We start from the raw sequence: 22,771 nt of genomic DNA on the forward strand, positions 1-22,771 counted from the left end.
GGATTCCAGTGGAATTACAGAATTACCAGACGTGGAATTACCAGACGTTAGGCCGCTGGTGCTGGGGTGGATGCTGGGATCACAGCCGTCAAGACACTTTGTCTCCTCTCACCCACTCACTTGCCTCAGGATGAAAGCTGGCTTTTTGCAATGGTCTAGGAACAGTTTCCCGCTACATGAAATGGTATAATCGAAGCTACAGAATTCCCAGCACATTACAGTCATCTTCTCCTCCCAAATGTCCCTACTACCTTCCCACGGGCTTTACTACCGAAATGAAAGGCCTGTGTTTTCCAGCAGAGCTGCAGTCACTATTCACCAATGCCTTATGGGTGTGGTCTCCTCAATTCTGGCAAAATCCACCACAAGGTCTTTTCCAGTCGACAATTAGGCAAAAATATAAGACGGTGTTCATTTTTCTATATGTGTTTTTGTTTTAGTCATAGTCTTTAAATTATTAAATATTTCATCATATCACATTTATTAATTATAGTCAATTTTACTCAGACTAAAACGGCATCTAATTTAAAAAAAAAATCAACAAAATTATTTTATTGACGAGAAAATTAAATATTTAAAAAATGTATATTCATTTAAACTAGATTTTTCTTCAAAAATAAAAAATACATTTAGTTTTCATCTCATATTTTCACAAACTGTATATTTCAATTAAAATTTATGCAAATTTTTAATCTCAATGAAATTTAAAAACTTTTTTGACAGTAAATTTGTTGACAAGATTAACATTTAAAAAAATGTATAAATCATTTAGTTGACAAGAAAATTTTATATTTAAACAATTTACATATACATTTCTAAAAAATAATAAATAAAAAAAAAACTGAACTAGAACGAGAACTGTATATTTGAATTAAAATCTACATTTTTCATCTCAACAAACATTTCCTTTAAAAAGTTTGTTGACAAGATTAACCCTGCATTTTATAAACACAAAAATAAATTAAAGTAAATTAAACTAAATTAAACTAAACATTTTAAATTAAACTAGACTTTGCCAAATAAAATCTTGTACTTTTCACCTCATATTTAACTGTATATTTTAATAAAAATTTGTATACATTTATATAAATCTTGACGAAAACACATAATAAATTCTTAGTAAATTGGTCAAGATTAACACTGCATTTTATGGAAAACATTGGAAAACCACAGCAGCCGCTCATTCTGCCCACCTAGAGACTTGAAAAAGCTCAATATTAGATCTATGATTAATTCAATGAAAATGAATGAAAGCAGAAAAAAGGGAAACTTGATCCACCCTGGTCTGGTTTAAGGCCATACGTGACCCTGCATGATTCAACTCTGCCGGCCGGTATGGATAGCCAGGCAGTCTCTGCCTCAGACAGCACACCCACAGATTTCCGACACTGACCGTCTGATGGATACTGAACACAAAACTAGAAAGCACTCGTGAGACTCACAGCAACACAGAGTCGGTGCACACAGGTTCAGCCTGGAGGGAAACAAAACCGTGTTTACAAGGCACCAGGTTAACATCATGAGCTTGAGAGGATGAACTAATCACTGGATTTTCATCTAAATGGCACATAGAGACAAAAGCAAACTGTATGCAGAGTGGACCAGACTTTACACCATAAGTCAAAAGTCTGGTTTGCACTACCCCCACTGTACTGAACAGCATATAAAGCCCTCGCTCCTCTTCTCCTCTACGCCCTCCGCCAACTTCCCTTTAATAAAACGTTTCCTCTTGTTTGCTTAGCTTTATTGACTTTTTTCTCTCTTTTTTCCCTCTGTCTCGAGCATGCCGTGGGCCGAGCGTCAGCTGCAAAGGCTGAAATTATTGCCTGCGCCCCCATCCTACTAACTTCCCCCCTCCTTCCACCACCTCTAATAAACCAAACTGCAGAAATGAAATACTGTTGATACATGAACAGAGGGATTGGAGGAAAGGAAAGGATGGTGGGAGGTCTGAAAAGAAACATAGTTGCCAAAAAAAAAGTCCAAACGGCGTGTGTGGGGTGGCGCGCTGAACCTGGGGAACCCCATTCGCTGTGAAAAAAACAGCAGCAGAGTCATTGTGGCGGGAATACAGTGAGCTATGAAAGGATGATGCTGTCTTGTCAGGCGGATCCCCAAAGGGAATGTGTGTTTATTTACGTCCGTGGTGTGAAACACGGCTGAACAAGAGAGAGTGACTCTTGTGTGAGCGCTTAAGGAAATCAGGTCATGTGCATACTAATCGCCTGATTCCAGGCTCAGAGCGACATTAATCCAATTAAGGAATTAAAAGGAAAAATCCTGAAGAGTGGGAGTCCCGAGTGTGTCTGCCACACACAAACACACACTCACGTAACCACCAATTGCACAAGTGCATATTCAGCCTTGTCATCAAATGAGAGTCCCCCAGCGCTGCCCTTCAGTGGAGCAAGACTTGTGTAAGAGACCAACGGAAAGAGAGACAGAGAGCATAATGGGGGAAAAAAAGTCAAGTCAGAGGTTTGGATTATGTGTTACTTGTTTAAATCAGAGATCCAAATGAAGTGCAATCCATCAGCAGACACAACAGCTCGAGGTTCTAATGGGTCTGTGTGTATACATTACAACAGCTGTCTCCCTCTCTCTGTGAGTCTCACTCTCTTCACAGGAGGATGTTTATGTCTACTGGTGCTGAGTACTCAGTTCAACATACAGAGATAACACAAGTGCTGCTCCAACTACAGTGGAGAAAAGAATAGAGATCTTCCTAAACAGACTATGTAAAATTCCCTAATATTATATTGTTAAATTAAAACAATAAACAAGCACACACATACATAAATTATACTGTTTATGTCAAATACAAAATAAAATATAATAAATAAATAGATGTTTTGTATTTTAAATTTTACTGTAATAAAAAATCAATAAATAAATATATAGACAAATAATTCATAAAAATGCAATATAAAAAGCTAAATATTATTTAAAACATATATTACAAATTTATAATACAATTTTTTTATTTAGTAATATATCTCCGCATACATACATATTTGAAATAAATGTTTTTATACATTTTATATTTTCCTGTTTTAAATAAATGAATAAACAAACAAAAAAATAAATACATTTATAATGTATAAAAAAAATACAAATAAATAAAATATTAAATGAACTACATATTTTTATTATATAAAATGTATTTTTGTAATATATTCATAAATAAATAATAAATAAATAAAATATAAAATGAACTACATATTTTTATTATATGAAATTTTTTTTTTGTAATATATTCATGCATGCACACATAACTATAAAATATAACAGTTTTAGATAGTTGAGGCAAAATAAGTAGGTATACGTTCATTTTAATTATTGTCAATAGATTTGAAAATATTACTGGCACTAATAAACGGAATGGGAAAAAAGTGAAATACCTGATTCTGATTGGTCAGTCTGCTGTCAATTATTTTATATAAAGACTGCTAAATTATATAATTTACAACACTCAGTTTCCAATATAGCTGTGCCAGTTTCATGTCTCTTCTATCACTCTGTATCCTCCTTCTCTTCACATAATAAAACAATTTAACTCATTCTCATCAATATTGTATGGCCATTATTTTTACTCGGTAAGTAGCTGTGCAATAAACGGGATGATATACGGTCAGCCAGTCAATATTGCAAAATAATCTCTGATAGGATGAACAGGATCCCGGCACATATGGTACACGGATCCCGTACTTAATTTAAGAACAGCGGATATCTCTGCAGAGATAACTAGGTAAGCATGCAAATCTGAGTGACCAAGCAAGCAGTAGGCAATCTCCACAAAATCACAAATACAAAAGGCCAACTGTAAATATCATACACATATACACATTGTAGCTACATCAGTGCGAGAGCTGGAATATGTCATAAATGGCAAAGCTAGTGGAGGATGGGCATGAGAGACTTCATATTAAGGGTTTTGTCAGGGGAGTGGTTACCGCATATGTGTGTGTAAAATGGGGGAGTGTGAGACGGTTTACACAGCTGGGTTCCACGCTCTCACACAACCCCACATCTCGCTGTCCCCCAAAACATGTGCCACTCCAGAAAACCCCAATATTTTCTCATTTCACAGTCATAATAAATAGCCTTTGGGAGGGAGGAAGGGCAGGGTCTGCAGAAACAGCACACTTCTCTCACTGCCTGTTTGTTTTGCGTCTCTATGCCGTGACTCAGTCAGTTTGGGATCGTGCTGTACGAGAGGATATTTTTGAAGTCGTTTCGTCTAAACTGACAAGGGAGTATTTAGGGTAATCCACATGTAAAAGTAGCATTAGTCATTAATCATTTCTGTTCCTAAACACAAAAATGGCAGAGACAGGAAGGATTTAAATGAACATGACACTGAATGTATAACCCCGCTCTCGCTGGAGGCCTATCCCCAAGTTGCACTCTAAAATTACACTTGTAGGAATGCTGCTGGAAGAAATATAATAATATAATAGTTTTGCATGATGAACAGACTGAAATTTAAGTCACTGATAATCTTCCCCTCCAGTGAGCTGGTAACTGCTGTAACCAGATCACTGAGTCAGTAAGTTTAACTCAAGAATCAGATCAGTCCAATTGAGTCAGTTGGAACAAATGATTCATTCGGATCATCGGTTCTCTCATGAACTTGCCAAGGAAAGCTAGAGCAGATGTCAAGGTTTCAGTGATTAAACAAGTCAGTTTCTCACACATGATTTTTGTCATTTCAATAAATTCATAGTAAAATAAATAGTAAATTAAATGTATTTTGTGTTTAATAAAATACAATAATAAAAAGGACAAGATTAAGATCATACAACAATATATGTGGAGCATAAATGTACCTACTATCCTCAGGGATAACTAGTTTCATCCGAGCAGGGCTTTAGAGAAATCCACTTAATCACATCACAACTCCACATCGTACTCCACGACAGGAAGCAAGAATAAGGGTCAGCTTACATCTACAATCTGCTGCACATTTCTCCTTTTACTTTTTAATCTTGGAGTGGACACCAAAACAGGCAGGAAATAAAAGGCGGACCGATTAACAACTACAGCTCACATTGCGAAGAACATGCTCCATTTTTCCAAGAACCACTAGAGATAGGCTGCTGTTTTGGAATTTCCTCCCTGATGATGTCATTTGTGAATATTGTGCCAAAAAGGCAGATTTGCTATTTTTTTATCTTTTACATTTTAATTTAATTTGTCATTGGTTTGTGCATTTTTTTTTTTACTTTCTCTGTTGTGTGTGGATATGCCATCCGTGGTATTCACTGGTCATGAATTAAATTATAACTCAGAGGAAGCATCTTCTCCTGGGAATCGCGTAGAGGCCATATGAGTGGGTGTGTGGTCTTGTGTGTGTGTGAGTGTGTAACTCTGCCCTGTTCAGATTGGAAGTGAGTTAATTCCCAGAGGACTGGGACACGCCACACCCCAGAACCGCCACAAACTTTTGGCAGCAAGCAGTCACAGAATCACAATGGTGTGTGTGTGTCTGTGTCACATGTGGGTCATCCTATGGCAGGATCATTAAACACACCTATACAGCTTCTCAGGATGAAGTACGTCAAACCACACTAAATAACTCACACAGAGGCATGAAATAATATGTTGCAGACGAGGAAAGGCGATTTGAGAAAAAGACAAATAGGAGAAGGGGGAATTTTAAACATGCAACAATGAAAGAAAGGAGTGGACAGAAAGAGCACAGCACACAGTAGAAAACCAAAGGCCTAAAGATCTATAGCCGAATCTGACAGCCAGGTCTGCGGGTCGGAGTGTTTGTGTAGGCACAGACAGCACAGCTGGCGGGAACAACGGAGCATCGTTTGCTGGACAGTAAAAGTGCATCGTGCATGTAAAGAAACAGAACTGCACACCACCCAGAGAGAAAAAGAAAACAATGATGGATAGTCTAGAAGCAACACCATGAAGTGAATGAGTAATGCAAATGTAAAAAATAAAAATAAAATAAACAACATTTGTTTTCTGGTAAGATAAAAGCTTAGCCCTGTTACACACTCAAACAAGTATGTGAAAACACTCCTAGTTATGCAAGCTCTATTTCATACTCAAATTTGACCTGAAATGTGTAAAAATAAAATTCATAATGCTAAACAAGTACATATTGCATTCTCAAGTTGCCACAAGAGGCACTATAGGGGCACTTCTCCGGTCAGTTTTCTCAATTCAAATAGTTATATAATAAACTATTTATTTTTTTATTTTTATTTTAGCCAAATATTTTCGGTTGCCAACATTTTGTTGTCCAAGCAGATTTGGAGTGCCTAAATCGTTGAATGAATCACTGACGTTTAATTAGCACTTTTCGTGTTTTGACTGTTTCAGCGTTTTGTTTCGTATACATGAAAAAATGGTGCTAGAGTAGCAATATGTAACATTTGTTTGGCTGAAATATTAAGAAGTGGCTTGTTGCTGAAAAACTTTACTACAACTGGTTTAATTTATCACCTGAGAATACGACAACTCGAACAGCAATCACAGTTCATTCACCGAATTACCCAAATGTGATCACCGAAAAAAATTAAGTTTAGTTTTTTTTGGTTAAATGAAAACGTTTACATTTGGCTTTTTCGGTAAAAATTTTTTTAAAAATTAATTTAAAAAAGATCGTTAAACTAACGACAAGCTTATAGCTAACTTCGAAGTTGTACATAAAACTTTAAGATTATTGGAGTATGTTTTACAAAAAAATAATTTCTATATCAAAATGTAATGTTTAAATCTAGTAATTTCTTTGCAATTATTTGTGAAATTTACCAGCAGTTCTGAGTGGAAATAGTTTCAAAGTAAATCCTACACTAATTACAGTGTGACCTTTCAATGTCTTAAAACACAATGCATTCTCAGAATTGCCACAAGAGGCACTATATCAAGAATTGGCATAAAAGGTCTTCTATGGCAAGTTTTCTCTTTCATGTCAGCTATTACATGGTGGAGCAACGGTTACTTAAAGTCAGTTCAGCTGTAAACATGTTACATAGCTAGCTACCAGATAAATAACCCATCCAAGGTTTATGCCACAGACAGCTGAAGGTAACTCTATCGCCCTTGAGTACTGGCCTAAGATTATTTTCAGAGAGACGGTTACAGTGCTTGGCAAGAACAGTTCAGACCTGGCAAGAAACTCAATCTTATTTTCTGATAAAAACCACAATGACAAAACATTAAAAAGCCGGCATGGCCACAAAACACTGGTGAAATTGAAAGGCTGTTTTTTAAAAATTAGTACGTGCTATTCATCACCTCCAGATGTTGGATTCAGACTACATATAATTTTGCTCTGGAAAACCGGGAGGACGTGTCCAACTGCACTTTCAAATATGACAAATAGCTGTTACGTCTCCATTGCGGATCAATTAAAAGCATTCACACAGGCCAGCACTCACACGGGTATCACTTTAAATCAGCGACAGGTTTTCAGCCCCCTTATTAAGAACCCAGTCAATTCAAACAGTAGCTGTCAATCAAAAATCACACACTACAGCAAGTACACATCCTGAGTGTGTGTATGTGTGGAAGCATACATGTGAGACTCGGAGATGAGAGTCAAATAGAGCAGACGAAACAATAGCGGTCATGAGCAGATGTACACACACTCCAGGACACAATACACACACAGCTCCCTGCTGGCACTGCCACCCTTCCATTTCCCTGTATGAATTTTTGAATCAGCCCCCCTGGGTGTGAAAACACCCCTCCATGATCAGCAGATCTCTAAAATCACTCCACCTTCAGAACAAAACAGAGAGAAAGAGCGAGAGGGGATAAACACAGCAGTTCAAGGTCAAACATTAAACCTATACACACACACACACACACACACACACAGTGCTTTACAACACAAACACGGCAGTCTGGGTCAACTCGGGGTTCGCAGATAGAGCACCAGCCTCACACACAGACAGAGCGTTGTCCAAAAATTAGTTTGCACAGAGAGCAATAAACTTTTTCACTCCTAACCATTGTATGGCAGGAACACTGTGTTAGGAGGGGCAAAGTCATATTTTCTGCTATATTCATGCTAATCTACCTTTGCTAAAATCACCAGCATATGTAGTGTTTTGTGGTGTTTGCTAGCGTACAGGTGTGTGCATCAGGTTTCTAAAGCAGTATAATGAGTGAGATTCCTCAGCTTTTAGAGATGTGGTCTGGTTTGATTTCGGACTGTTTCCTGCTTCTCTCCATCGCACTTTCACTCTCCCATCTATGGAAGCCTGTTTCTGCCTCAAAGTATTAAAAATAAAAAAGGTAACTAAGATGAAGTTTAAAATCTGAAATAAAATCACTGTTGCAATTGCAAGATATGAAGCCACATTATGAGATATGGTCAGATTGTTGCATGTAAGATTATAAAGTCCCAATTGCATGAAATAATGCCGCAAATGTTAGATATAAAGTCACAAATTGTGTTATACATTTTCAAATATGAGAAACAAAGTTGCAATTATGCAATGTAATATGACATAAAATGGTATGTTAGATTTAAAGAGAACAAAGTTGCAATTACAAAAGTCACTTTGTGTGATATAAAGTTGCAAATTTGAGAAACTAAGTTGCAATCATGTAATATAGTCACATTGTACAATGTACAAATATGAGAAACAAATTTGCGATTACTTGAGTCACACTGTATGATGTAAAGTTACAAGAATGAGAAACCAAGTTGCAGTTATGTGATATAAAGTCACAATGTGCAATGTAAAGGTAATTTAAAGATTCTGAAATATAAATATGTTTAGTTATTTTTATTCTTAGGCAGAAACAGGCTGCCAGGTTCATCACAAAAAAATCATGCCAGGCTATTCGGCTGGAACATTTTCTTCTTCTTTCTCTCCTAATACTTCATGTTATTCTACTGTTTTGTTGCTCTTTCTTTCTCTGACACATCAATTTCATCCTCAGTAGCCATATTATCTACATGGATTTCAACCTGGCCAGATCACAGATCCACTTACCTGTCACCCTCCCTCCACACCACCCTGGACTTTAATGAGGAAAACCTGCCCTCATTCCCCCGGGATCAGCATCTTGCTGTCACCATCACTTCATTGTGTTATCTTAGCAAACATGAGCTATGTTGAATTGTCATATTTCGTGCTCTCTACCTCATTAAATCTCTCTTCCTCACTTTGCTGCTTCCTGCGGCTCCTCTCCTGCTAAAGATGCTGCACTAGTGGCTAGCGCTCTACGCTCCAGCGCTTACGGTAAACTCACACACGCTCTCGCACCCTCTCAGACATATGGATGCTGTCAGCCCGCCTCGGCTAGGCTAATTACATGCAACAAGCAAAGCCACCATTTGTTCCAAACAGGGAACGATTCAATTGTCTGCTACGAGCATTTGTTTTCATGCTAATCGGCCTGTTGTCACAAGAGCACTTTGGCTCAGGGGCCAAATATCATTCCATGTCCCCCCGATCCACCCTCTGTTCAATCCTGAGTGTCGGCATGGGAAAGGAGGCAAGGACTTATCCAGGGAATATCAGATATTAATACAGAGCTCTCAGTATTAACTAATGACAGGACGGCGTCCAAAGCCTGGGGCTCAGCAAGAGACACTTCCCAACCCGAGGGGCGAGAGCGGAGCAACCGGGGATATAGTGCATGGAATTAATATAGAGTCAAGCTCTTCTGCTCTCTGGATCAACCCGGCATACCGAGCTGGAGGCAGAGGCCGAAGCTTAATAGATCTCGGCGGGCTACTGGACGGCCCTAACGGGTTCTGGACGGATGACTGAATGATGGTTTGTGTGTTTTCTAACCAGAAAAGACCCGCTAAAAACAGTGCTACGGCACTCCCAGTATGGGATTCCTGATGTAAAGACCAACAAGTGCCTCTTTCGTTCTCTTCCCAATATTCTTCTCTCTTGTTTTGACTCGAGTTCTTCTTTTCCATTGGCACTGTATGGAGAAAATCATATTCCCTTTCCCACTGGGCTCATGCAGTTGCACTGATATGGAAAATTATTTCAGAGGCAGCCTGAACCGTAAACGCTATTTTGTTTTCTTTTTTCTCTCTCTACTTCTCTCTCTCTCACACACACACCCCTCATTTTCCTCCCCCTCTTTCGGACTCTTTCTCTGTTTCTTTCATTCTTGGTAGGGAGGATATATTCCAAGGCCATGAGAGCGCACTCAGTGAGGGTGATTTGGCCGCTCTGTCCATTCCACAAAGAGCGAGAGGTGAGAAATCCATTTAGCATGTACAATACCCTCCACACACACCTGAATCACACCAGGTGCATGCTTTCAAATCGACTGGCTCGGCTAACACTCCTCCATTCAGTCCATTCACAGAGGCGAAGTCAGACTCGCTGCGCCTCTCTTTTCTGGATTATGTTTTGTATCATCCACAACGCTGGTGGAGAATTTGACCCACTGTACACAGAGATTCTTTGCCAGGTCAGAGCCGTCTCCCGTGGGCAGCGGGTTTCTGTGAGCTGAGTCTGGGGGAAGAAAGCCACTCTATTTCATGGGTGGAAATTCACAAGGCATCCAGCGAGACTGGAAAACAGGCCCAGTGTGAGACTGATTCCTGTAATAGATGACTAATACATTGCTTATCCTCACGCCACTGTGTGTTTGTGCATGTTGGCGGCGTCTCTTTGGTTTTAGCTCGAGCGTGTGCGTGCATTACAGTCTTCCCTCTGGTTTTCTGAGCATCCTTCTATTCCGCTTTATCCGGCACGATCCTGACAACAAGTTCCCACGTGGCATGGCAATGAATAGTCTAAATGAGATCTTAAATGCGCAAGTGTTAGACTGTAATGAGATTACATAAGTCTTCTGCTTCTTCAGGTTTTCTCTTAAAAAAATAGATCCCAGAAATCTCACACAGGTCTCCACTAGAGATATATAAAAATATATCAACTTTCTCCAACAATGCTCATATTTGTCAAAATACCCAAGTCTGAACTCAAAAGAGATTTCAATACATACTCAAACATTTCTTCTAAAAGCTTTCAATAATGTCAACATGAATTGTATAGCTTTATTACACTTTTGTTTCTAATTTGTTTCTATTGTTATTTCTCTTATGGAAGAAGAAATCAAATCTGACAGTCGAAATTAAGTCTTCTGAGCAGCTTTCATATATGGAAACATAAACACTAGGGTTGTGCACCAATCAGAATTTAATTAGAATGTAATTTGAACTGAGGTAGCAAATAGGAAGTAGAATTAGTAGAACAAGGAAATTCATATAAACAACTGTGGGTTTTTTTAGACAAATTTGGGTTATTGGCTTGAGAGGAAAAAAGAAAGGTTTGAAACGCCTTAAAGTTTGAAGAATTTATAGGCGTACAGTCAGTTAGATTTATGAACCAGGGTGGGAAAACACCTAATTTCCCCATACCTGTTCAATTTATGTGAATTGTGCACTGATCTATAATAGAGAACTGGATTACTCATGACGTCATGAAAGTGAAGCCGCCGCGCGGCCATATTGGTATTCCCCACTGTTCCCATACACTCCATTGAATTCATAGGAAATCGTACGAATTTAATGAGAAAACAGCACCCAACAAGTCATCGTTTTTAAATCTGAAGTATCCCTGTACATTCTTACAATGCAAACACCCTGGGCATGTAAACGGTTTCCCCTACTTATTAAAAAGTTACGTTCATTAGAGTAGCGAACATCAGATGAACATGATAAACATCATATATAGATCAGTGGAATTGTGATATACTAAGTTCCTGTCATTTAGGGTGACCATACGTCCTCTTTTCCCCGGACATGTCCTCTTTTTGGACCTACAAAAATGCGTCCGGCCGGGATTTCTTAATTGCCCAAAAAATGTCCGGGATTCGGCTGTTTTCTTAATCTCGCTCCCGCTGAATCTCTGACCATTGCCACCTGCTCCCGCAACACGTGTTTCGCTCCCACGATTTTCGTGTCCACTCCTTTAAACATTCTAATATTGTATACAGTTGTGGCGCATCAGGGAGCCGCTCTCAGGATGCGGTGTGTTTAAATATTTTTGAATGAGCGTTTGCGCCGTTTCACTTTCACTTTCGATTTCGCACGCACACGCACTCTGTGTACAGGGAGCACATCTTGCAAGATCAGATATTTGTCAATGAGCTCAGGATCTGTTGAGCAGCAAATACTCAAGTTATCTCTCTTTATTCTCGACCTGTGATCAGTCAAATCTGACTCCTGCAGCTCTTGTTGGATGCAGGGTTGCCAAGTCCGCATTTATTCTACAGAATTGAATTTAAACTGTTGCATGGGTTGATTTTCCCAAATGGGTTAAAGGTTTGAAATATTGCATAAATTACATTTGACTGAAATGCTTGTATTGAAACATTTTGCATTCTACCTATGATTAAACTTCTACATTAACTGTTCCCTCCTGGTGGAATTACCTGCCCAACTCAATTCAAGTCCTTAATATTTTCAAGAAATGGCTGAAAACACATCTCTTTCATCTTCATTTGACCCTAGCATTCTCTATTCTAATGCTACTTCTAATTTTATCTCCTTGTTTTTTTTATTAAAATACTTGACCCTCTAACATTTGCACTCTCTATTCTATTTCAATTCTAATTATTGTTTCATTTATAAAGAAAGAAGAGCCTCTAACGTTAGCATTCTCTATTCTTTCTACTTATTTTCTTTTTATTTATTATAAATAATGACCTTCTAACACTTGCATTATCTATTCTTTTTCTGTTCTATTGACTTGTTTTATTTTTATTTAAAAATGACCCTCTAACAATAGCATTCCCTATTCTTTTTCTATTCTTTCTACTTGCTTTCTTTTTATTTATTATAAATAATGACCTTCTAACACTTGCATTATCTATTCTTTTTCTGTTCTATTGACTTGTTTTATTTTTATTTAAAAATGACCCTCTAACAATAGCATTCCATATTCTTTTTCTATTCTTTCTACTTGTTTTGTTTTTGTTTATTATAAAAACAAAATAAAAAAACAAACAAACAAAAAAACTTGCTACATATACTGTTAGGCAACGCCCCGCCCCTGTCCCCGCACACGAACCCTGCCCCCTACTGTCCTCTTTTTGAAAAACTAAAATATGGTCACCCTACTGTCATTCCAATTCAAATTCTAATTAACCCTTCTGTGAGCTGAGGCTTATTAAATTCAAATTCCATGTCCTGAATTGAAAAGAAGACAATTTTTTGATTCTGAATTTTGTACATGTATAAATATGCAAGACAAAAAAATAAAATACACATGACATATGTATACCCACATGAGCCCACTGCTTTATCTGAAGAGTACTGGGATCAGGTGGCTGGGTGGTCTGGCTGGGGAGGATGGGACTTTGGGCTGGGCTAGACTGTCAGCTGGGTGGGCTCCCAGCACGAAGCCTCAGGGGCCACTCAGTTAGTACACACACACACACACACACACACACACACAGTATGTCCGGTGCACAGGACTTAATTCTCCCTAAGGATCAACACGTTTCACAAGCAAGGACTGTGCAAAGACAATTTCTTGTCTGAACAGAAAGAGAGAGAGAGAAAACAAGTGTGAGAGGGAATGAAGAAAATAGAGTAGAGCTGGAGCAAATTATGCAAAGTAAATGTGTTTTGGTGTTGGCAGGTTACAGTTGGAGGACGATACTTATCCATCTATCTTTCACTCCCTTTCTTCCTAATTCCCAGATCCTGTCTTTTTCATTATAATTTCAATCTTTCATTTCATGCCTTCTTTCCCAGAAGCCCTTGCCCTTCCCATCAGGCTGATTCTAACACACAAAGCACATCATCATTGTTTTTAATCAATGTCCATCTTGATTATTTTCAACGTCTTCACCAGTCCTACCAAGAGCATTCAGTGCACGCGGTCTTAGTGCTCATTAGGTCCACATGGATTCTGCAGACATTTTGTTGCATTTTCTGCACTGTAGAAATCTGTGGGATGTGTTTAAACATCGCAAAAATGATTTAAACTGAGCTGAGAGTACTAAACTCTTTATTGTTTAGATGAAAGCATAATTAAATAAACCATAATATTAATGAACAAATATGTGCTGAAATTGTTACAAAGGACAGGCATTTCAATGCTGTGGAAAATGTGACATTACTGAGGAGTTGTGGTCACAGATTTCATGTGGGCCTATGGTAGGAAAATAATGTTATTAGCACTTTACAGTAAGCTTCTATATGTTAACATTAGTTAATGTGATTGCTAACAAGAAGTAAGACAATATTTTTACAGCATTTATTAATCTTGGTTAGTTAATTTCTACATAATAAACTAATAAACCTTAAAAGTACAAATTAATTAACATTAATGCATTATGAACAACAATAACAATAAACAACTATATGCAAATTTACAAAAATTAACATTAACAGATTACTAAATGTTAACAAATTGTCTGGTTAAAATGTCATACATAAAATCTCTAAAATTAGGCTTTTGCTAGTTATTTTCATGTCAAGGCTATTAAACTGGCAAATGTATATAAAATGAAGCAATATTTTTAATATTAACTAAAAAAACACTATAAAATTAAAACGGAATCATTTTAAATGTATTGAAATAAAGTGAATTTAGGCACCACAACATTATCATGTACAGTATGAAAAATCAATATTAATTTTGAACTTTTCATATCGCTGATAACTGATAAATTGCTGATACAAAAATTGCATACAATTTTGTCAAAATAAACAAAAAATAAAACACTAAATAAAAATCAATCGTTTTAAATGCTACAAGTATGAAAAATCTATATTAATTTAGAAGTTTGCTGTTTATTAACTTCAAGTGAGTGTTAGATGACAACTAAGGTAATTTAAATGTTTTACAAAAATAAATAAATAAAAACAGGGGAAATGAGCATGAACAATTACATATCCAACACTGACTAACACAAATGAAAAAAAATAAAAATAAATCTGGTACCGATATATTGTGAATCCCTTTTTTAGAGAGATGGATATAAAATGAGACATGCCAATGTTCAGGCAAGAAGTGATTTGTAATAAAAAATAAACAATAATTTTAATCAAAACAATGATCTATAAAGCATATTCCATACTTTTCCAGTTTCCCAGGCTTCTTTTCCATGACCCTGGGCCACATCATCACTCCAGAGGCCTTTTTGCAAGACTGCAGCCTCACAGAGAAACCAGAGATCCCACACAGTACTGACAGCTCACTGAGAAGTAATTCCTGCCCTTGACTCACAAGACCTTCTAAAACTTTCCATAAAGCTATAAAGATTAAACCAGGTCAAAAAGAAATCTAAAGGGAGTCGGTACGCCTGAGGTTAAACTCTTGACAAATCGTCAACGGTCAGTATTTACACAAGCAACTCAAAATGCGTGTCATAGATTTCAGGCAGATGCAAAATTGCACAGTCACTTCCAAAAAGCCAAATGATGAAAGTTCATGAAAAATCTGCCGCCACTGTATCAAGAAATAAACAGCACATGAGACAACTTCACTTATTGAGAGAGTTTTGCCAAACTAATCACCCATTCCCACCATTAACTCAGTCCTAACATTTACACAGCTTTGAAGCATGGGCCAAATCAGTTTTTGGAACAACAGCAAACATTCATATGCCTGCGCTGCTATCAAGACCTGAGCTTTCTCAGGGCCGCGCTCCCACTCCTGTGAGTGAGAAGATCCAGAACAGGCCAGCAGACGCAGACCAGAGCTGACCACGACTCGACACCCGCCTGCATCTGCTCAGTGCCAAGCCCTTGGTGGAATCTCCCCGTGGGTTAGGAGAGCGCTCAGATTGAAAACAGAGCTGAGAAGATAAGCCTGCCGGCTGCACTGGCCAAGGACTCTCCGCCCCACAGTGCAAGGCCTGGTGCTGGCGTGTACTCTGGGGGAGGCCAGGAAAGATTCTTTTGGGGTTGGAGAAAGAAAGACAGGAAGAGCAGAAAAGGAAGAGCGAGTCAGAGAGGTTAGGAGGAGAGAGGAAGCTAGTAAAGGTGAATAAGGTACAGATCCAGGTCCATGAGTGACCACTGGTTTCTGTGTGTAAATATGCTCTCAGAAGAGGTTTGTATGTTTCCACAGGAGGGAAAAAGTAAGCAAAACAAAAAACAAATATGATATTCGAAAATCTCAAAAGTCTCAAAATTATTATTATTTTTTTACTCCAGTATTTACACCCCACTACAAAAGAATGTACTTTTATATTTACTATAAATAAAATGTATATTTTTCATTACATTATTTATATTTTCCATCAAATTTTTTAAACATTTTTCCTTTACAATTTTCTTTTTTTTAACAAAAAAATGTATAAAACATGCTGTGGTGTGGGATGTTCACACCACAGCAATAATGACAGAATTACATTTTCAAAAAAAAAATAATAATAAATAATAATAATAAAACCTTGAGCCAATCAGAATCTACCTAATTTTTAAGAGCTCAAGCATTTAAAGTGGCAGATGACAAAACTGCAGCACACACTTAATAGAACAGGCCAGCAGACGCAGACCAGAGCTGACCACGACTCGACACCCGCCTGCATCTGCTCAGTGCCAAGCCCTTGGTGGAATCTCCCCGTGGGTTAGGAGAGCGCTCAGATTGAAAACAGAGCTGAGAAGATAAGCCTGCCGGCTGCACTGGCCAAGGACTCTCCGCCCCACAGTGCAAGGCCTGGTGCTGGCGTGTACTCTGGGGGAGGCCAGGAAAGATTCTTTTGGGGTTGGAGAAAGAAAGACAGGAAGAGCAGAAAAGGAAGAGCGAGTCAGAGAGGTTAGGAGGAGAGAGGAAGCTAGTAAAGGTGAATAAGGTACAGATCCAGGTCCATGAGTGACCACTGGTTTCTGTGTGTAAATATGCTCTCAGAAGAGGTTTGTATGTTTCCACAGGAGGGAAAAAGTAAGCAAAACAAAAAACAAATATGATATTCGAAAATCTCAAAAGTCTCAAAATTATTATAATTTTTTTACTCCAGTATTTACACCCCACTACAAAAGAATGTACTTTTATATTTACTATAAATAAAATGTATATTTTTCATTACATTATTTATATTTTCCATCAAATTTTTTAAACATTTTTCCTTTACAATTTTCTTTTTTTTAACAAAAAAAATGTATAAAACATGCTGTGGTGTGGGATGTTCACACCACAGCAATAATGACAGAATTACATTTTCAAAAAAAATAAAATAATAAATAATAATAATAAAACCTTGAGCCAATCAGAATCTACCTAATTTTTAAGAGCTCAAGCATTTAAAGTGGCAGATGACAAAACTGCAGCACACACTTAATAAACAGATAATTATTGTGTGTTGGTGTGGAATACAGTTTATAGTTAGCAGTCTTTATGTGAATAGGTCTTTACTTTTAATAGGTCTTTCTTTACTTTAATTTTAAGCTCAAATTAATGAATTTCAGTCGGAAAAAATAGAAAAGATTTTTGCTTGATCAAGTGCTTCTCAGATTTTATTTTTGGGAAAAAGAAAGAGTTTCAGATAAGGAGTCAGTGTCACACACTCGTTAATGTATGTCAACTACTGTCTCATTGGTGGAAACCTCTTCTAAGAAGGTTCCTGAGCCACGAAAGAGCAACCTCTGAGCAATAATTTCCTCTGCTTGTGTTTGCATGTGAGAGCAGGTGCTTTGGGAAACCACACGGGTTAAACACATGCAGATGAAAAGGTTCATATACAGAGATCAGACAGTCGTCTTATCCTCCTCTCCTCATCATTGCTCTACTGAGGCCTAAAGATTACCCGCTTATTCTTTACAGTGAACCTGCCCAGAGGCCTCTTTCATGTTTTTCCAGCCTCTGGACTCCACCAGTCAGGGGGCGAAATGGAGAGTCGGAGGATGGTAAAGCACTACCAGAGACACATCTGAATCTGACTTGCACTAAAGTTGAATTATGCTTTCCATCACACCACTGCATTCATCCGTAACGTTCAAATGTCTGCTGGACATCTGGTGAAATAAAGCAGCAACTCTTCCCAGCTGGGAAGTAAAATTAGGGAGCGCTTCCTGCAATCTGTACATTCGCAGCAAAGGTCATCTTCACAGGGGAGCACGCACAGACAGAGGCATCATTTGACCTCGTGACGTTACTGCCAAAGAGATATCAGCCAATACCTGCTCTGCTCAGAGTTCGCTGTTCCACAGCTGAGCTGGAGATATAATGGAGCTCTCAGTCACATTTAAAGGGACAGTCCACCCAAAAAAAATAATAATTCTGCCATCATTTACTCACCCTCATGTCATTCCAAATCTGTAAGACTTTCTTTCTTCAGTGGAACACAAAAGAAGCATGTTGGTGAACCATGTTCTTTTTAAATTCTCATTGACTTCCATTGGATTTTTTTTTTTGTACTTACGATGAGAGTCAATGGGAACCAAAACCCTTTTGTTACCAACATTCTTCAAAATATTTGCTTTTATGTTCCACAGAAGAAAGAAAATCATACTTTTTCCCTCTTAAAAGTCTAAAAAGGTGATGTATGTGATGTTTTTGAGTCTTCTGAAACTACAAATTACTATGGTTATTCTCTCAGCCTAAAATTCTCCATTTGCTCTCTATTTAATCAGAGTCTAGGAGGGGAAAAAACTGCTATTAACACAGAAAAAAAATAATAAAAAAATGTAAAGGTACTAGCAATACTGTACAACATAAGACTTATCATAATTTGTCTTCAATAAAAGCCAGTTTTATTTATTTTAATCTTACTACATTAAACATATTTTAACTTGTTTATAGTTAAAACAACACAAAATCTGACTGTGAGAAAATACACTTGCATTAAAATGTCTAAATTCACTGGTCCTCAAGAAAATGTATCTTGTTTCGAGGATTTTTAGAGGTTTTAACTGAAAAACAAAACCAAAAACCTCTTTTCTGCAGTAAGGAAAGCTTTTTATTTGTTGTCAGGAAAAATCCCAATATTTTCTCTATTTAATCTAACTGCTATTTAGGAACAATATGGCAAAAAATGTAGATATTAAAAAGCTTCCTTTAGCCCATTTTCACTGATTAAAACCAATTAATGTACTTTCACAGGCCACACACACACACACACACACAAGCACGCACTCACAGTGAGTTCAGTCATGATGAGGAGTAATACTCTGCATATTCGATCCCTGGCCGATCTAGAATCAATAACTGCCAGTGTTCTATTGTCACAAATGCCAATTAACAGAGTCTCTACAAATGCTGACTTGTTGATCCGACACTCCTTCTCATTCTCATTTTCTCTCGCCGTCTCTTCCGTTCGGTCTTATTCTCTTTTTTTTCACACATAAACAAAGCGTGTGCACACACACTACCTGTGTTGAATTACTGCATGCTTCCAGGCTTGTGAGGTAAATAAATCTGTTGAAATAAAGTGGGAGGACCTGAGCCGGCTGCCGTAATGGAGAGAAACTGCTGCCATATTTCAGCAAAAGAAAATCTCAGAATCTCTTTTACAACATATAAAAAGTCAGTTCAGAACACAATAAAACGGTCCAGTTTTCCATATGGACCTGACCACAGCTGTGTGCTTTTGTGCCAAGAGGTAGTAAGAGTTGTCGCAATGCATCCTGGGATTGCCTTCTCTTCAAAGGCAACATGGAATCCGGCCAAAACAAGGCAGCATAATTAAGTTTGGACCTTTTTGTAAAGCATTCGCTCTGGGAACGCACCTATGATTGTTTAAAATGCGGCCTACGTTGGCAGCTCAATATGTGTGTGTGTTGCAGGCTGACAGGAGTGCACAGGGCCTCTGTGTGGTGTGCTCAGATCAGCACCTTCCCAAGAGTTCAACCTTTTAACAGGTTGAGCTCTGTAACCACCCAGAGACTTGGCAGCATGCTGCGTACCGACAGAGTGTGTGTGTGTGTGTGTGTGTGTGTGTTGAGAGTCAGAGCGCAGTCCCCACTTTGAGATGTTTTGACATAAAGCAACAACACAAGTGACAGGGGTACTTACTCAAACAGGAAGCCTGATCTGCTTACACACATACGCAAACATGCATGTAAGCACACACACATACGCAACAGGCTCATTAATGCAGGACTGAATTCTTATTAACACCAGCAAATCCCTCTGTTAAATGTAATTAGGAAAGAAATCATTCATTTTCACTTTTTGTTTCCTGGGTGCGAAACAAAAAGCATTAGAAGAATTATATGACATGAAAACTATTCGCCCTCAATGGGTTTTATTCATTTATAATTGCATACACAGAAAAGTTTCAAGAAACATTTCCGCCAGATCCAGTACAGGTGTATACGCACATAAATTTGTTCTTTCTCTTAATCTAATGTCAATGAATCTGGAATATTCTAAATGAAGGAGTGCATAATTAACACAATACATGCCAAGATCATCTGCATATAAGGCTTTTGACATGACAGCCATCTTTACAAACATATCCTTGAAACACAATAAATATTTTTGTTTCTCTGATATAAGCTATTGTTGGATCCCTTATTTATTCATTTTCTGAAAATAAAATATACCTTATTTTAATACATATATGAGTGTGCATGTAATGCACTTATGAAAATAATTTATTTAAAACAATAATTAAAAATGTTTTTCATTAAAAAAAATTTAAAGAATTCTAAAGGATCATGTGACACTGAAGACTGGAGTAATGCTTGCTGAAAATGTAGCATTATACCATCACAGGAACAAGTTACATTTTAAAATATAATCAAATGGAACACAGTCAAGTTAAATTGTAAAATTGTAAAATTTACAACATTTTAAATTGTAATAATATTTCACAATATAACTGTTTTTACTGTATTTTTGCAGCCTTCTAGAGAATATGACTTTCAAAAACAATAAAAAATCTTACCATCTCCAAATTTTGAACAACAGTGTATTGAAAGAAAATACAGTATATGAAAACTTTATATTTCTTTATTTTATTTGACATATTTCTATATATAAAGGGAGAAAAAAATCTATGAAACAGATAAAATACTAAATTATTGATGAATCATGATATCTGCTTTTTCACACTGGTTCACAGGACACCCATTGTCAAGACAACATCAAAAGCTTCATGTGGTGCTTTACAGCCAGCACAGTGCGATAAAAAAGCTGGTCCTGGGTCAGCATGGTACTGGTCTGTATAATGTTTGTTATGTGAAGCTATTTGAAGGGATGAGCTGTGGTATCAGTGTGGTGCAGGTTAAGAGTATGTGGATCTGGCTGGGTTGGCTTTGGCCTGCAGCCCTGAGCCCTTGGCTAGGTTTGAAGAATTTGTTGTTTTAAATCTGCATGCAACTGCGCAGGATGTAGTAGCATGCTGTATGTACTATATGGACAAGTTAAACTCAGTATTTCCTCATTAGAGTTGCGCACAGTGACACACACTCAGACATACACACGCACTCATACACACAAAGGACTCCTGTGTTAGGAATGTTTATTCAGGGCTGACCGTGTGCTGCTCTCTCTGATAAGGGAGCAGTTAAGTCAACAGTGGACAGCGGGTCTGCCGGTGAGCATGCTAGCCACTGTTTGTTCAACCATCTGTTTACAGTAAACACTTTGACCGCAAGTCTGACCCCCTTCACACCTTACCCTCTAGCAATGTCGCCCCCTACTGATCGCAGCCTATCTTTGTTAGTTAAAATGAGGAAAAACATAGTTCCCTAGAAATCCATTGCACAGTACCAGTGAAAAGTTTGGACTCACTCGACAATTTGTTTCTTATGAAATGACTGCCAGACGAATGACTCTTATGAGGTGTTTTTTTTTTTTGTGAATCAAAAATGAACAGTGAAACCAACTGCCAAACTTATAATAAGCATGTTATTTTTAAGTGAATCATTAACATACACTTGACAAATGCAATGCACAAATATAAGGATTAATTAAGAACAGTGGAAACTGAAAGTGGATGACACACACAATCAGGCTCGACTCTGCCACACGCCAGGCAGAAGAATAAGGCAAGTTGGTGCCACGGTGAGAGAGCACCAATGTGAAAAAATTAAAAAGCTATACGTTCAATTTACTTAAAACAGATAAAAATAAGAATGACTAACATGTCAGTCTCAACCACCCCGTTCATCCTCTCACTACTGTGAGTTTTTACTGAAACAGGCACAAAAAAAACCTGTGCACCTTTTTTGTCATTTCCATTAGGATGACTTCTACATACTTTTTCGCTCTTGTCTTTCTTTTGCGAATGTTTCTCACCCTGCTTTCTCATTCCTCTTCAGTCTTGCAGTTACTGAGGGAATAACAAAGAAAAGCAGAGAGGCAAGGAGGCAGAGAGCAGATCACCCAAGAGAACCAAACCAAGTGATCTGAATCATCTTAAAGGAGCAGCAAAAGAATGGAAATGGAGAATAAATGAAAGGAGGAAAAGGATAAACCATTGCAAATGACAGAGTCCCATGGCACAATTCAAGAAATCTCAGTCATGAAAGATAGAGGCTCCTTAGAATTTGAATGTGACCACTACACAACCACCAAAGGGGAACGGTTGGTCCAGAACTAGCGCTCATAAAAATCAACGATTGGCACCACTTGGGGCCCAAATCAGCATCAGGTTTCAAATCAGTCTTCTGCACTACCGTAGGCCATCATAAACCCAGTAAGTAGCAGGCTCCCCATGCTCAAATTGAACATACAGTTAGCACAGAAGTGCATCTCCAAATTTACAACGGACACCAACATATCATGATTTTCATGTTCCATGTCATTCAATTTGTTTCTAAACAGTAAAAATGTTACCTTAGCAATGGTAGAAGCCGATACAACAACACTCGTTCAACCGCGAGTTTGAGGTGAGACTAGAACAGGTTCTT

At 37.8% G+C, this 22,771-nt stretch overlaps 1 protein-coding gene across 4 annotated transcripts in view; it reads right to left on the reverse strand.

Moving 5' to 3' along the window:
* LOC107581601 (BAH and coiled-coil domain-containing protein 1-like) overlaps positions 1-22,771 on the reverse strand; it is a 118,160-nt gene that overhangs the window by 67,891 nt on the left and 27,498 nt on the right. The window lies entirely within an intron of this gene.

This window comes from Sinocyclocheilus grahami, unplaced genomic scaffold (assembly GCF_001515645.1).
Source record: "Sinocyclocheilus grahami isolate Dianchi unplaced genomic scaffold, SAMN03320097.WGS_v1.1 scaffold36.1, whole genome shotgun sequence".
In the NCBI taxonomy this organism is placed as follows: Eukaryota; Metazoa; Chordata; class Actinopteri; order Cypriniformes; family Cyprinidae; genus Sinocyclocheilus; species Sinocyclocheilus grahami.